At 42.0% G+C, this 13,184-nt stretch overlaps 1 long non-coding RNA gene across 1 annotated transcript; it reads left to right on the top strand.

Moving 5' to 3' along the window:
• Window positions 1-775: 775 nt before the first annotated feature.
• LOC138207046 (uncharacterized) lies at window positions 776-12,837 on the top strand. Its single transcript, XR_011178994.1, has 3 exons — window positions 776-855; window positions 9,185-9,358; window positions 9,712-12,837. It is a non-coding gene; the product is annotated as an uncharacterized lncRNA (long non-coding RNA).
• Window positions 12,838-13,184: the final 347 nt, after the last annotated feature.

Genomic DNA, 13,184 nt, shown 5'->3' with positions numbered 1-13,184 from the left:
GGAAATTTCTCAGTTTGGAGAAAAAATAAATAAATATATAACTAAAGTCTGCTAAATGTTATTATGGATTTAACGTCTTGCCAAACAGGTTTCCTCTTCAGTAGCTTCAGTATTCTTTCTGACAGTATCATGAATATGAGCTTCTGATTCAGCTTGTCCCTCTTCACTGAAGCCAAATAATATTTATGTGGAGTAGAAATACTTGGTACAATACTTTATGCTTGTAATGGCTGAATTGCTCCATTAAATAGAAACAATGTCATTTAATCTTTTTATACACATTTAGCCAGAATATATTCTGACACAGGAGATTTTTCTAAACTTTAGGACCAACACATTTTTGGTTGTGTTACATTTTTGGCTTCACAGAGTTTATAATGATTGCTGCATTGATTACAGGGAAGAGAAGTTTTTCTTTTGCTTGGTTTTGAGCCGATTCACTGTAATAGGATACAAAAAAAATTAAGCAGCGAGTTTAGGATTCACTGTGCAAGGTGTTTCTGTTATTTTGTCAACCCTCCTGAACACACACACACACACACACACACACACACACACACACACACACACACACACACACAGTCAACATGACACTGCCTTCTCCTTTCCCACACACTGTGCTTATCTCTCCCTCCTAACCAGTCTGATCACGACTCCCCCGCCCCCCCCTCCCTCCCCTCTCGCCGTGGGCTCACATTGTGTATTCATTACCATTAAAGAGTCCCCGGCTTGTCTCGCCATTAGGCTGCATTACTCCGCTCTGCGCTTTCTGACATTGGTCACACTCTGATCGGTAATCTGGTCTCAACTGATGCAGGATTTCCTTGCGGAGGCTCCCCTGAAGTTGCCCGGGAGGTAGAGACAGACACACACACACACACACACACACACAACCACACACACACACACACACACACACACACACACACACACACACACACACACACACAAAGATTACATTTCTAGCGGATGTCTGTGCCTCATTGAGATGTGTCCGGAACCAATGGCTGCAGCTTCTGATGACTTGCCCAGCGTGGCTGAGACCAATCTCAGCAGACCAGATTTGGTCTCAATTCTGAGCTGGGGGATTGGGGAGGACATGGGGCATCACAGTGATGAATACAAAACTGCCGAGTTGCACTTATGATGAAGAGGGAAGATTACAAACAAACTACTTAAGCAAGTTGTCATGAGTGACTGTGATTTCCCCAAACTAGGCCTGATGAAATAATGTTGTGCCCAACATTTTGGTTTTGTGGCATGTGCATGCCTTATAGATCCTTTACGTGGTGATGCCGCATCACTTAGACTTCCCAGAACTCATTTTGAGAAGAGAAGGTCCTACAATCACAAATCTGCCACCACAAAGATCAGTCACTGCTGATCTTTCAGTTATTGTGCCAGGTGTCTGACAGGATTGCATCTGAACTAGTGTCATGACAAACGTTATAAAGATATTACTTTGTTCTAATTTAAGAAAGAAAGGATATTGCAACTCCAAGAATAAAGTAACAACATAACGACTTATATTTGATATATCAATATCTTACAGAAGAAATCCCATGATGATGACATTTTAGAAATGCACCTCAGGCCATCACGAGTTCTCAAAGTCCTCAAATATCTTCAACAGTCAAAACACACAAAATATTACATTTATGAGGATGTAAGGTCAAGAAAAGCAACACATTCTTAAACTGAGAAGAAGGAGCCATCAAATGTTTTGCTTGAAAAGTTCCTCAATATAAAAAAAAAAGGAAAAAAAACAGAAAACGTGCATGTCAAGATCTGAGATACACTGAACTAGTTGGTTCTTTTTGTCAACGTGTTGAATGTGGTATTACCAGACAACCGGGTGGGAGCATCTCTGAAACAGCAAGATTTCTGGTCGGTAGTGGTAAATAACTACAGTGGAGGAGGGACAAACAATGAATCAGTCGCAGGATTTTATTGATCCGCTGCAAACGTCTCGGTGCCGAAACTTACAGAGGTCTTGAGGAGTCAATGCCTCGATTGATTTGGTTGTTGCGAAAGACTAAAATCATGTACGGCCAGCGTGTTCATAATGTTTTGACTCATCAGTGTTTATCTTTGAGAGCTCATAAAATAATAACCGTACCAGTTCAAACAAGCCGTTTGGCCTTAGGCTTTCCCTGGTTCTCCCCAATGCACTGCGAAACAAGTTCTTCGGAATTTGCAGATGTTATCAGAATACTGACACACTGATAAAAAGTGACTCGCATCGGATTGGTTGCAACAGGATTTTTGTGCACTTAGGGTGATCTTCTAGTGAATCCCATGCACGTTGTAACTTTCTACTAGGTAGATGTTACTACTTAGTAAGTTAATAAAACAGCTACAGAAGGAAAAAGATGAAGGTCAAATGCTTACTGCACCTGATACCACATCATGATAAAATATTTCGTATTCTATGAGTAGAGGCCTATCTACAGTGGCCCTGAGAGCTATTCCTGTTTGGTTCAGCCCATCATGCATGTGCAGACATGAAGCAGAATTTTATGCACCAGAATCCTGTAATGACCATTTGCTGCCACAGAGGCAGCTGTTTGGCAAATGTTACATGTTGTTGCTTTAAAGTGGTAAAACCAGACATTTTCTATATTTTTAAGGCTATTAAGTTCTGTTTTAACATGCCAGAGTGACACGTGCACACAATGGCTGTAATTGAATAGTCCAGATCTTACCAAATAACCCTAAAAAGACGTTTTGCACATCAATACATGTCAAATTTTTTTTTTTAACCAGACATGCAACAATCAAAAACAGATCTCCTCATGGCTTAATCAAGAAACTTTCGCTGCCAACTTATTCATTGTCCAATAACAGCATTATCTTCTTCATTATCCCATTACAGTGCATGAGACTAGATGTTGCGCACCAATTCATTATGAGGGCTATGAGCTGACATTTCCCCTCCAGAATGGATCATTTATTTGGAGCACCTTGATAGCAGCAGCAGCAGCCGTTAAAACCGGCGAGCCAATTCACGGACGGGGAGCAAGTTATTGTGACAGCCAGCCGCCTAATTGTTCATTTGAGGTAATCACCCGACAAGTCAGAGCAATTTCGAGCACAATGCCAGAGACTAATGGAGGCGGACGTGCTCGCTTGATGAGATCAGAATCACAGGGCCGGCCGTCTGCTCAGTGCCAGGGGCCTCGAAGAGGGCATCTTCCTTGATACTCAGGGAATTATCTTCACCTTTGTGGCATGGCTGAGCACTCACTGGGGGGGTATTAGCAGGAAAAGTGTAGGATAGTAATAATATTACCATATATGCGTCATCAAAACTGCACTGAAAGGTCGAGTCTAATCTTTTCTGAAAACATAAGAGGAATAAAAGGAGAGAGGGAGATGGAGAAGCATTTTATTCTTTTATCTCGGAGGAAAATCCACTCAAGACGAGCAGCATAATGTAGGCTGCTGCCCAATTGAGGCTGAAAATTTATTTTCACACCCCAATCAAGATGCTTTGTGGAGCTGCCAGCAAGAGATGCATACCTCCCTCTTAGCATGCAGGAAGACACTCCCGCCACTGCTCTCTCTCTCTCTCTCTCTCTCTCTCTCTCTCTGTTGGTGTGTTGGTGTGTGTTTGGGGGTTGGGGTGTGTGTGTGTGTGTGTGTGTGTGTATGTGTGTGTGTGTGTGTGTATATGGGGGGGGAGGTGCATGTGATGGATGACCGTGCAGTGCCGGGGCGTTCTCGGTTTAATTGTGATGTCAGTGCATGTCTGTGGCAACCCCGGCGGTGAGCGGTGACAGACAGGAGTGTGTAGATGTGTGTCTGCGTGAGTGTGTGTACAAAATGTACAGGAGGCGAGAGCAGTGAGGAACTCTGATGTGATGTTGCTGGGGATTTTTCAGCCGGTCCCAGACCTCGCGCTGGAGTCTCGGGAGACGAGTTTGAGAAGTTTGGTGAAAATACTAGCTGATCGGGTAGTGGACATGTCAGACACGTGTCAGATTAGCTCAACAACTCAGTGGAAGTGTCACGACAGGGAAACAAACCTGTAGAAGAGCCTCCTTGGAGGGTGTTTATATATCTCAAACCTGGCCGTATTTCCTTACATACCCCAGTTGGCTACAGTTTCAAAACTCTTTAGAATTTTTTTTTTTAAAAAACCCTTAAGATGTCCTAAAATACCTGTAATACTTAGTTTTTTTTAAAGTTTTTTTTTTTAGTATAGATCTGATTGACAGATATTACTGCTACTTTCCCTCCATACAGCTGAGCTGATGCATATCCTGGATGCATAATTTGGTTTCGGAGTCTGACATGAATGCTGAAGGACCGTCTGCAGTTCCTCAGGCTGGTCAGAGGGTGGTGCTGTTGGACCTGGACTTCTAAACCACCCTACTTTTCCTCATGAACAAATTGATAATGCATATTGCATTACATTCAGACAGGACAGATTTAACTGTGAGTCAAACAGAGGCATGCAAGGAAATCATTTTTTACGCTGAAGCTTTCTGGAAAGGAAATATTCAACTTGGGTGTGATGCATTTGACTAATATAGCCTGAGCCAATCGCGTGATGTCAGTGGGGCCCTAACTACTTGTTACATTTGACAACTTGTTGTGTCTGAAATGTGAACTTTGCTCTGAGAATTTTTAGAATACCTATGGATGTTTCACAATAGTTACAGGAGTTCAAGATACTCCAGTTATTTGCAGCTGTGATCTATGAAGAAACAAGTATGTTACATAAACAGCCGACCATATTTCAGCATGTGCATCTCCTCCCTTCTTGCTATGCAGCTCAGGTTTGGAAAACCAGCAGTCAATGTTGTTTGTAAGAGAGTGAGAGTCAGTAAGTCTGTCTCAGGAGCCAGGGTTTTCAGTGAACATAGTGTGGAGTTCTTCTGGGAGAATATGTAATAAGAAACAGAGCTGCAGCTTCTCCTCCTTTCTGGGGACTAAGATGTTCTAAGACACACAAGATAAACAGGCGGACTGACTGGACGGAAATAGAAACTGACCGACAGGGCTCATCCAGTGCCAATTTAAGCTTCGGAGCATGAAAACATCAGATGATACCAGCTGAGTAGGAAACATCTTTGATTCTTGTCAGACTGAAAAATGGAAAAGACGCACTTTAGATGGAAAAGTTTGAAAACACATCAGAAGACTAAATTTCGCTTCCGAGGATGCTTACTTTGTTGTACAGTGAAACAAGAGTCTTTTGAGTCAAGTTTGAATTTGATCATGATGAACTGCAGAAACCTGAAATCTGTTTGAACAGCACCTCAAATCTTTTCCCAAAAAGTAACATTTACTGACGGGGACCTTCGTTGTTCTGTTATCTACGGCCTTTCACAGAGCTATCACGCCACTTCAAAAAATGAAAACTGCAATGCTATGATGATGCAGCCGTGCTTTAGCCGAAGTGTCTGTTTCTATTTCATTCCAATTCAGAGTCTTAAATTGGAGATTGCTCCAAAAGGCCAATGGACTGTAATGTGATTTGTATAAAAAGGCCAAACATAAGAAGCTGCGATGCAGCCAGCAACGAGGTTAGAGCGTGCCAGCAAAGGTTATTCTACTGTGAATTGGTTGCCTCAATCCATTTATCGCCACCACAGTCCGGACGCTCTAACAGAAGATTTGAAAATCCTCCGTGAAGGACTGCGTCTTCTGTCTGGATTTGTTTTGGTGTGTAATGACAACGAGTGTTTGCACACAGTTGGTTTAGCTCAAGGTAGTTTCATTTCCTGAATCAATGACTCGTTTTCAGGGATCCTCACCACAAGGCTAAGTGATAATCATTCACTGGTGGGGCGTTTTGCCATCGGGTGACAAACTGTGCTCCTTGAGAAGGAAATGACAAAGGAAATGTTGGGGCCACGTCTGTCCAGTAGGTCCTCGTGTTGCAGACCTCCTTATTGCCAGCCTGATCCTGCTAATGAATTCTGCCGCACAGTGTCTGCGCCCAGAGTGGCAGCATGGCACTGGTCAGTGAGTGGGCTCAGGGGACTGTGAGGGTGTGAGGAGCCATCTGTTGTGCCACTGTGCTCTCCATTTCCCTTTGCTCCAACTCAACAGGATGGAGAAACCACAGAGAAAGACCTAGTCTGGAGATGACGGTCTGCACCATAACCATAACCAAAATAATAAGAGAGGAGTTGGGACATGAGAAAAACTTTTAGGCCAAATTACAGCTGTCACTCCCACTACGCCTCTTTTTTTACCTCGGATCAATATGAGCTGTGGATATCCAGTGAATTGTAATAATTGCATAGAGCGCTCGCGATTTTAATTTTGACTCAGCCTGTCATGTCTGGTGTTTGTAAAGCCTCCAGCAGAAATTACCTGTTAGAAAGAATATTACTCCTGCACAATGTTATTCTCTATTGTCTTTTCAATAATAATTTGTTCATCTTATTAAACAATGTTTATCGTACTCTTGTCCTGATAAATATAACTCATTGTGATACTTTGAATATGTTTATGATGAAACCTCAATTTTTCTCTTCTAAACTAGAAACCTAAACTCTATTCAATGCAAAGTGCTGGTGACTTTTGCAAACTGCATCACTCTCTTTTAAGTGCATTTTTCAAAATGAATGGGCTATTGAAGGAAGTTATTACTGTCATGAATCTACTGGGACAACTGCGGTCAGCAGGCTGGGATTACGAGCTATCTCCATATCCTGCAAAATACTTTATGCTTCATGTGTATGATCTAAAAGTAAATCTACATATCTAGTCATTAGTTTTCACTCCTAGAGGAAGAGTTTACCACATGAAATGATGCCACTTCTGATTCAGTTGTATGTAGCTGCTGCTGAAGCAAACCTAATTCCTACTGCTACTACTTCATTCAACTGAGGGAACATAAGGTGGCTTTTATTGTGAAAAGAGGGGGGAACTACATTTAATTACAAAGTTTATTTAAGTGTCGTGTGTCCTTGGCTGGGTTGTTAACATTAGCAACATCAGGAATTACCTCATTTTGTTGAGAATTTGGGGAGATTGCACCTGAGGTTGGGACTTCTGGGGAGCTGTTAACTGTCACGGAGGCAAAGCGAGCTGCTGCTAAACGGTCAGTAAATCCTCCCAAGTTGTAGAGCTGTCTGTTAACTCAGTGTCTTGTTTTCTAGTTCCAACATCAAGCATGTTAAATAGAAAAACATTGAGTAGGTGTGGATGATTTGGAGTTGAGCAACCAACCTGAGCAGACAGTAAAAGAGCAACACATTTAACAGATTACTTTTGATGAGCAAGTCATTTGTCAAACACTGAAAAATCCCGTTGTCGTCTTCTATCAAATATACACGTCAGCCGGTGGGATAACTCATTTTCACTGATTTGGCATTTGGTTGGAGAGTTCTCCTAAACTGAAGCAGACCAGTCTGTTGGTGTTGCACTGCAGGACTCAAAAGAAAATTCTCCAAACAAATAGATCTGGGTCCAGGAAAATTGTGACAACAGAGTCCATCATTAAAAACTGAAACCATAAACTCTCTGTACTGACAGGATCGTGTCCTTATTATCCAGTTTTATGTCCCTGACTGTCATTTTCTTGTTCTGCTAAGGCTTTCTAGGCAGGTCTGAATGTTGCCCAATTACTGTAGAACTCCAAAGCTGAGAGAGGAAAGCATTTAACACTCTCCAATAACACTCGCAGAATACAAAGCGCCTGAGGACATATACAAGAAAATAGGTCTTATCCTTCATCATTAAACTCTAATCATATAATTATTAACTCCACTCCCTGGGTTTGAATTAATGTTTGCACACAAGGTACAGGCACTGGTGAAATGTGAACACAAACAGCCCACATCAATTTGTAGCTGTCCCTTCACTCATGTTTCTCTTCATCTTAAATCCTTCCTATCGAACACAGATAATACACCACTATCAGCGAGTAAAATCTGATCAGCGCTACTCATTCACCGCAGCGTTGCATTGCACAAAAACAGACACATATTTCCACCTTCTGCCATCTCTCTCTGGCTTTTGCTGGGGAATTGAAGCTTATTGTGTCCAATGTAGCGTTCCAATTATGAAGCGGGGCTCTGTTACAAGGTTGCCATGACAGGATCAATGAAAACAATACAGGGGAGTCCCATTTTATACCTGTGTTACCGGGAAAGAGCTACAGACCTCACCTTAAAGGAAAGTAGCAACAACAAGTTTGTGAGAGATTCAAAATGAAGCCTAACAACTAAATGATGTGTACTGTTAAAGAAGCAAGAACTAAGAAAAGTAGTGCCAAGAAAGAGGAGTAACGTTCTCGAACAACTTTTAGTTTGCAAAATCCTGTTATGTAAAAAATAAGCAGCCATTACAATCATTTATGTCATAAGTAATGGAGACATCCACAAAGATTTTGGCAACACAGAAAATATAGTCAACCCCGTAATTGGAGGTTAGCAAAACAAAGTCAAAGAGCGTTTCAGTTATGTTGCCCAGTTATTGATCATAATGCTAATTCTTCTCTTTACGTGAATCACAATTCCACTCATTACACCACCTGATTTTGCTGATTATCAAAGAAACCAACATTTCTGTTCCCTATCACTGAGCAGGAAGCAGCCTCTGAACTACCAGCGTTGTGAAGGGTGGGCTGCGACTTGGCAGCATTTCAGACTATAGTGTGGAGGAGGATGAAGGCCCGCTTCTTTGCTTCTCTCACTGCAAGAGCAAAAGGCCTCACAATGCTCTCAACCCACCTCTGTAGAGGGAGACGAGGGGAGACGGAGGCGAGGCTGAAGCGAGCCGCCCACACGGCGAGTGGAGATGGCAGAGGGGGCACCAGACACGCTACTCCAAAGCGTTTGCTTCACAATCAGATACTATTTTCAAAAAGACGGGGAAAACAGGATTTGCAGAGTTTGCACCTGGTACTTGTTTTTGCCAATGACAATTACAAATGTAAAGTGTGATATTCATTCGGCTTTACATCTCCTGGTGCTTCAAGAGTCCTTCTACTCTTTCAGAGCTGGAGACCAATCACAGGGAATTTTCTCTACTGCAGCAAACTCTTCTATAAATAAGTACACTTAAAATCAACAACTATAATTTACACAAGGTCTAGCACAAGCATATATTTCACCAAAGATGTGTAACTTCTAATGTAAACGATGTTTACTTCTCTGGCCGCTTCACGGCAAGTTGTGAACACAATACTGACATACTGTATCATCATTTTTAATGTCAGAAAACCAAGATGCCATGTGCCAAAAGGCCAGACTGGAGACTTCAAAACAGCAGTTTACAAACCAATGGGTGACCAAACGATGGCTTGCCACTTGGACGGTGCCCTAAAAGGTCGGGGATCGTGGGCCTATGGCAGAAGGTTTTTGGTCCAATCCTGAACCATCACAATACATCGGTATGTGGAAAACCACGATTGGCACACGCCTCTCCATCACTACCACTGATAAGGGGCCCTTAATAAAAGGCCCCAACTGCTGCGGTTGCACCATCCCAGTGTAAATGTGTGTAGCACTGCTCTCAGTGACAAAACCACACATAAATAAAGGTTAAAAAAATGTTTGTTTTGTGTTCGTAAGGAACAAAAGAACAACTATAATTGACTGACCATGAGCCAGCTTGGTTCTACTACCCCAACCTTCCTCTGCCTTCCTGCTCCTTATCTCCTAGGAGTGTTTACTGGCCGTAATTAGGCCATTAATCAACTTAATGGAACATCTGAGAATGTACTAACTGTACTCTCTCCCATAGAGCCACCTCACATTGCCCTGGGACTCCCCCTGAGGGTGAGACTTCCTGGTTCATGACCGGGGAACGGATTCGCAGGCCCGCCCATCCGTCATTTGCCACCAACTCTGACATCCGCATATGTGTGCACCATGGGAAGGTTATGAATCAGATGTAACCACTGTCGTCATGCTCTGCTGCACTGCTATAGTCTGCTCAAGTGATATGAGCATTGATGACAGGATGGCTGTGAAGGTTGCAGCCTTGGCGAAACGCCATGCTATACAGCTGACCTGAGGAAAAACTGCAGTAAGATCCCCTTTTTTTTTTTTTCCGGAAAATTAATGGGTGCAGGATTTTTTTCTTATTTTGTTATTGACTCCACTGACGTTTCCAAATTAAACATACTCTGCTTTTTGTAAGGCTGTGTACAACAGACACTTCTGCCAGCTGGCCAAAGTCAAAGCCTAAAATGTCACAATCTGGCAAAGTCATTGATTGATCATCTTAAATAGTAGATCATCTGTCCAGGACTTCATAATATCATGTTTTTTCTCTTATGGAGCAACTGCAGTCAGCTGGTTTAGAGAGCATTTACTGATCTGTATGTTTTTAATATTCTGGGTTAACTGTTTCGTGTATAATAATACATGTTTCGGGGCCTCCTGCTGCATGTATAAAAAAAAAAAATGATAGCATGTCCAATGAAGTAAATGTTTCAAAATCTGGGCTTAACCCGCTACTCCTTAAATGTATTTTATAAACATACAGATACAGAAAGAAAAAGGACTTAAAAAAAAAAAAAAAAAAGGAAAATAAGGTTATTGTTAATTCTAAAATGTAAAATCAAAAGGCAACACTCCACTTTTACAAAGAAATATATTATTGAAGATTAAACAAGATGGTTGGAGCAGGATTCAAACCGATGAAATATTATTTTATGACGTGCAGTCTAACCACAAAGCCCTTAGCAAATGAGGTGTCGTGTTGAGTTTTTTTTGTTGTTGACCCGTCTCAGATCAACTTCCTCTGTTGCTCCACACATGCTCAATCAACAACACAAGAATTAGAATAAAATAAAACCCACTGTTGTCCCAGCGGTTGTCTCACCAATGTTCTCCCTCCGGCCATTTCTCCTATGTCTCTGGAGTATTCTATCTTCTGTCCCGCCAGCAGACCAAGAGCTCATCCCAATCTGCCTCTCAAACAAGCTGCGGTGTAATTGCTTGTCAGAGCTGTCTGCGTGCCTGTTTTTCTTCTTGCCGCCACGCACCTGACAAGAAACACATATTTACACACAAAAATGAAATTACAGGCAATTTGAGAGCAGGAGCTTTGGAGGCAACGCCTGCTATCGAGCTGTCCAAGTCGATGAACTCCTCTCAGCTTTGGCGCTACATCAACTCGAAACAAAAGATGGAGAGAACACAGGAGGAGGAGAGAAAAAGAAAAGAGGCTCAGGGAGTTCAGGCTTGGCCTCCTGACCAGCTGCCATTCTCTCCTATTATCGTTTTTTTTTTTTTAAATATTTTATTTGCATCCTGATTATGTTTCATACTCATGACTTACCTTTTTTTTCATCAAGCACCTCCTATGAAAGCTCATCATTTTCTCTTCTCCACAGAAGCTCATCACCCTGTCAAAATGAACACACTCTTTCAGAAAACGACGACTCAGAAACATCTGTAAAACAACAGCACCGGCCACCTCGGCTTCGAAGAATCTCACTCTGTATGTCAGCCATGTTTGTGGGTGTTTACTCCTGAGCCGAATTGTGTTTGACATTTGTTCCAGACAGATCTGTTTGGGCCCGGTGGTATTTCGGGATAAAAAGTCAACAGAGGCAAGATGCAAAGCAAAGATGTGAGAAGGGTCGTGATGGGGAAGCCTATGATTGATATTCCCATTAGCCACCTGACAAGGTGAGGACAAGGCTCTGATAATGAATTGTGACACATTAATGAGCTTGTCTAGCACAGACAATACCTGATCAGCCCTCTTACCATTTAACCTTTGGTACCAGTGAGGGAAATTGCAGACAAATAAGGGTTTTGTGTCACTTGCAAAGACAGAACTTGACTTTAAAAACTGTGCACTCGATAGTTTGTCGCCGATATGGGTGGAAGTTTTGGGGAAACTAATTTGATGGCAGTTATACTACAGTGTTGTACTTCTGGACTTAGTTACAAAACTTCTTGAGACATAAATACTTTTGCTTTTTATCTCTAATTAAGTACAAATTCAAATTTTAGCTGGCCTGAATTTACATTTTTAAGGTCTATGCAACTGCAGTCATAAAGGGACTTCATTAAATAATAGGCAATGCCTCCACGGTATAAGCACTCCCTTGAGAGGAAAAAGCACAGAAAAAAAGACTTGTTTTTGCAAGGATGCTAAATAACAGGTGTTATCAATAAAACCACAACAAGATCCAGGAAAGCTTGGATAAACTTTACGCTGCTGTGATTGGTTGTCTCACTGACAATCAGACACACCCACGTAAAAAACAATCACAGGCAGGGTAGCCCTCCATCTGATCCAGTCTAGCACACGTTTTATTTATTTTTTAATCACATTCGACGTCGGAAAAAACCTACAGCTTACAGCTCCTGTCATCGGCGAACAAGCACACTTGAGGTGCACGTTTGTTAAATAAAGCTGCTATGATAAATATTGTTCATCATCTCTCAAAGTGATACACCCGCAGAGAAATTTCACCCAACTCAACCAATCCCCCTGGCTGGCCCTGCAGACAGTTTCAGCATGTCTTATCAAATTATACTACCGGTAGCACAACTATATTATGTGACAGATGCAGATGATTTCGTGAAGACCAAAACCTGGGATTGAAGAGAGCAAATTTTACGATTTACATTTGCGAGGCAGCCAAGAACACAATATACAGGCTATGCTGCAAGTTCATGCTAATGATGTGCCCCCTAGTGGCCATATAAACGCGTACAGTTATTATGAGTCCACATTGAAATTCATTGAAACAACTATTTTTTTTGAGGCAAGTCACACATCTGACGTGGTACTGGCTTATTGCATTGATTGACTATCAATAGAATGAATGATATTCACTTTTAAAAACAAGTAGATTCTCAAATCATGTTTTTTGATAGAATCTTTGGTGTGAAAAATACTAAATCCAAAGGGAGTCTGATATGTGTACTGTCATCTTTTGTTTGCGTGTTTGAAAAAAGTACCAGTGTATCTGGATAGTATAGGACTTTCCAATACCTTCCTGCTCAAACAAGTTTGTGTTTGCGTGCCAAGGTGTGTGTACTGTTTGTGTGTGTGGATTGATGTCGCCCTCCTGCCCCTGCCCATATCAACCCCCCTACCTCCCTGTGCCTCATTGGGACGCTGGCCGCCTAAGTCTAATCCCGGGGGAGCTCATTAGAATCAGCGGAGAGGAGAGGGCCCCAGACAGGGTCAGGACAAACTGCACTGCTGAGCTGCATAGTGATGCTTTCCGCTCTGTCTTTATGTCT

The sequence above is a fragment of the Embiotoca jacksoni genome, unplaced genomic scaffold (genome assembly GCF_022577435.1).
Source record: "Embiotoca jacksoni isolate LCO1_2020_lvr unplaced genomic scaffold, fEmbJac1.0.p SCAF_30, whole genome shotgun sequence".
Classification (NCBI taxonomy): Eukaryota; Metazoa; Chordata; class Actinopteri; family Embiotocidae; genus Embiotoca; species Embiotoca jacksoni.
This window is presented reverse-complemented; position numbering and strand designations above follow the sequence as displayed.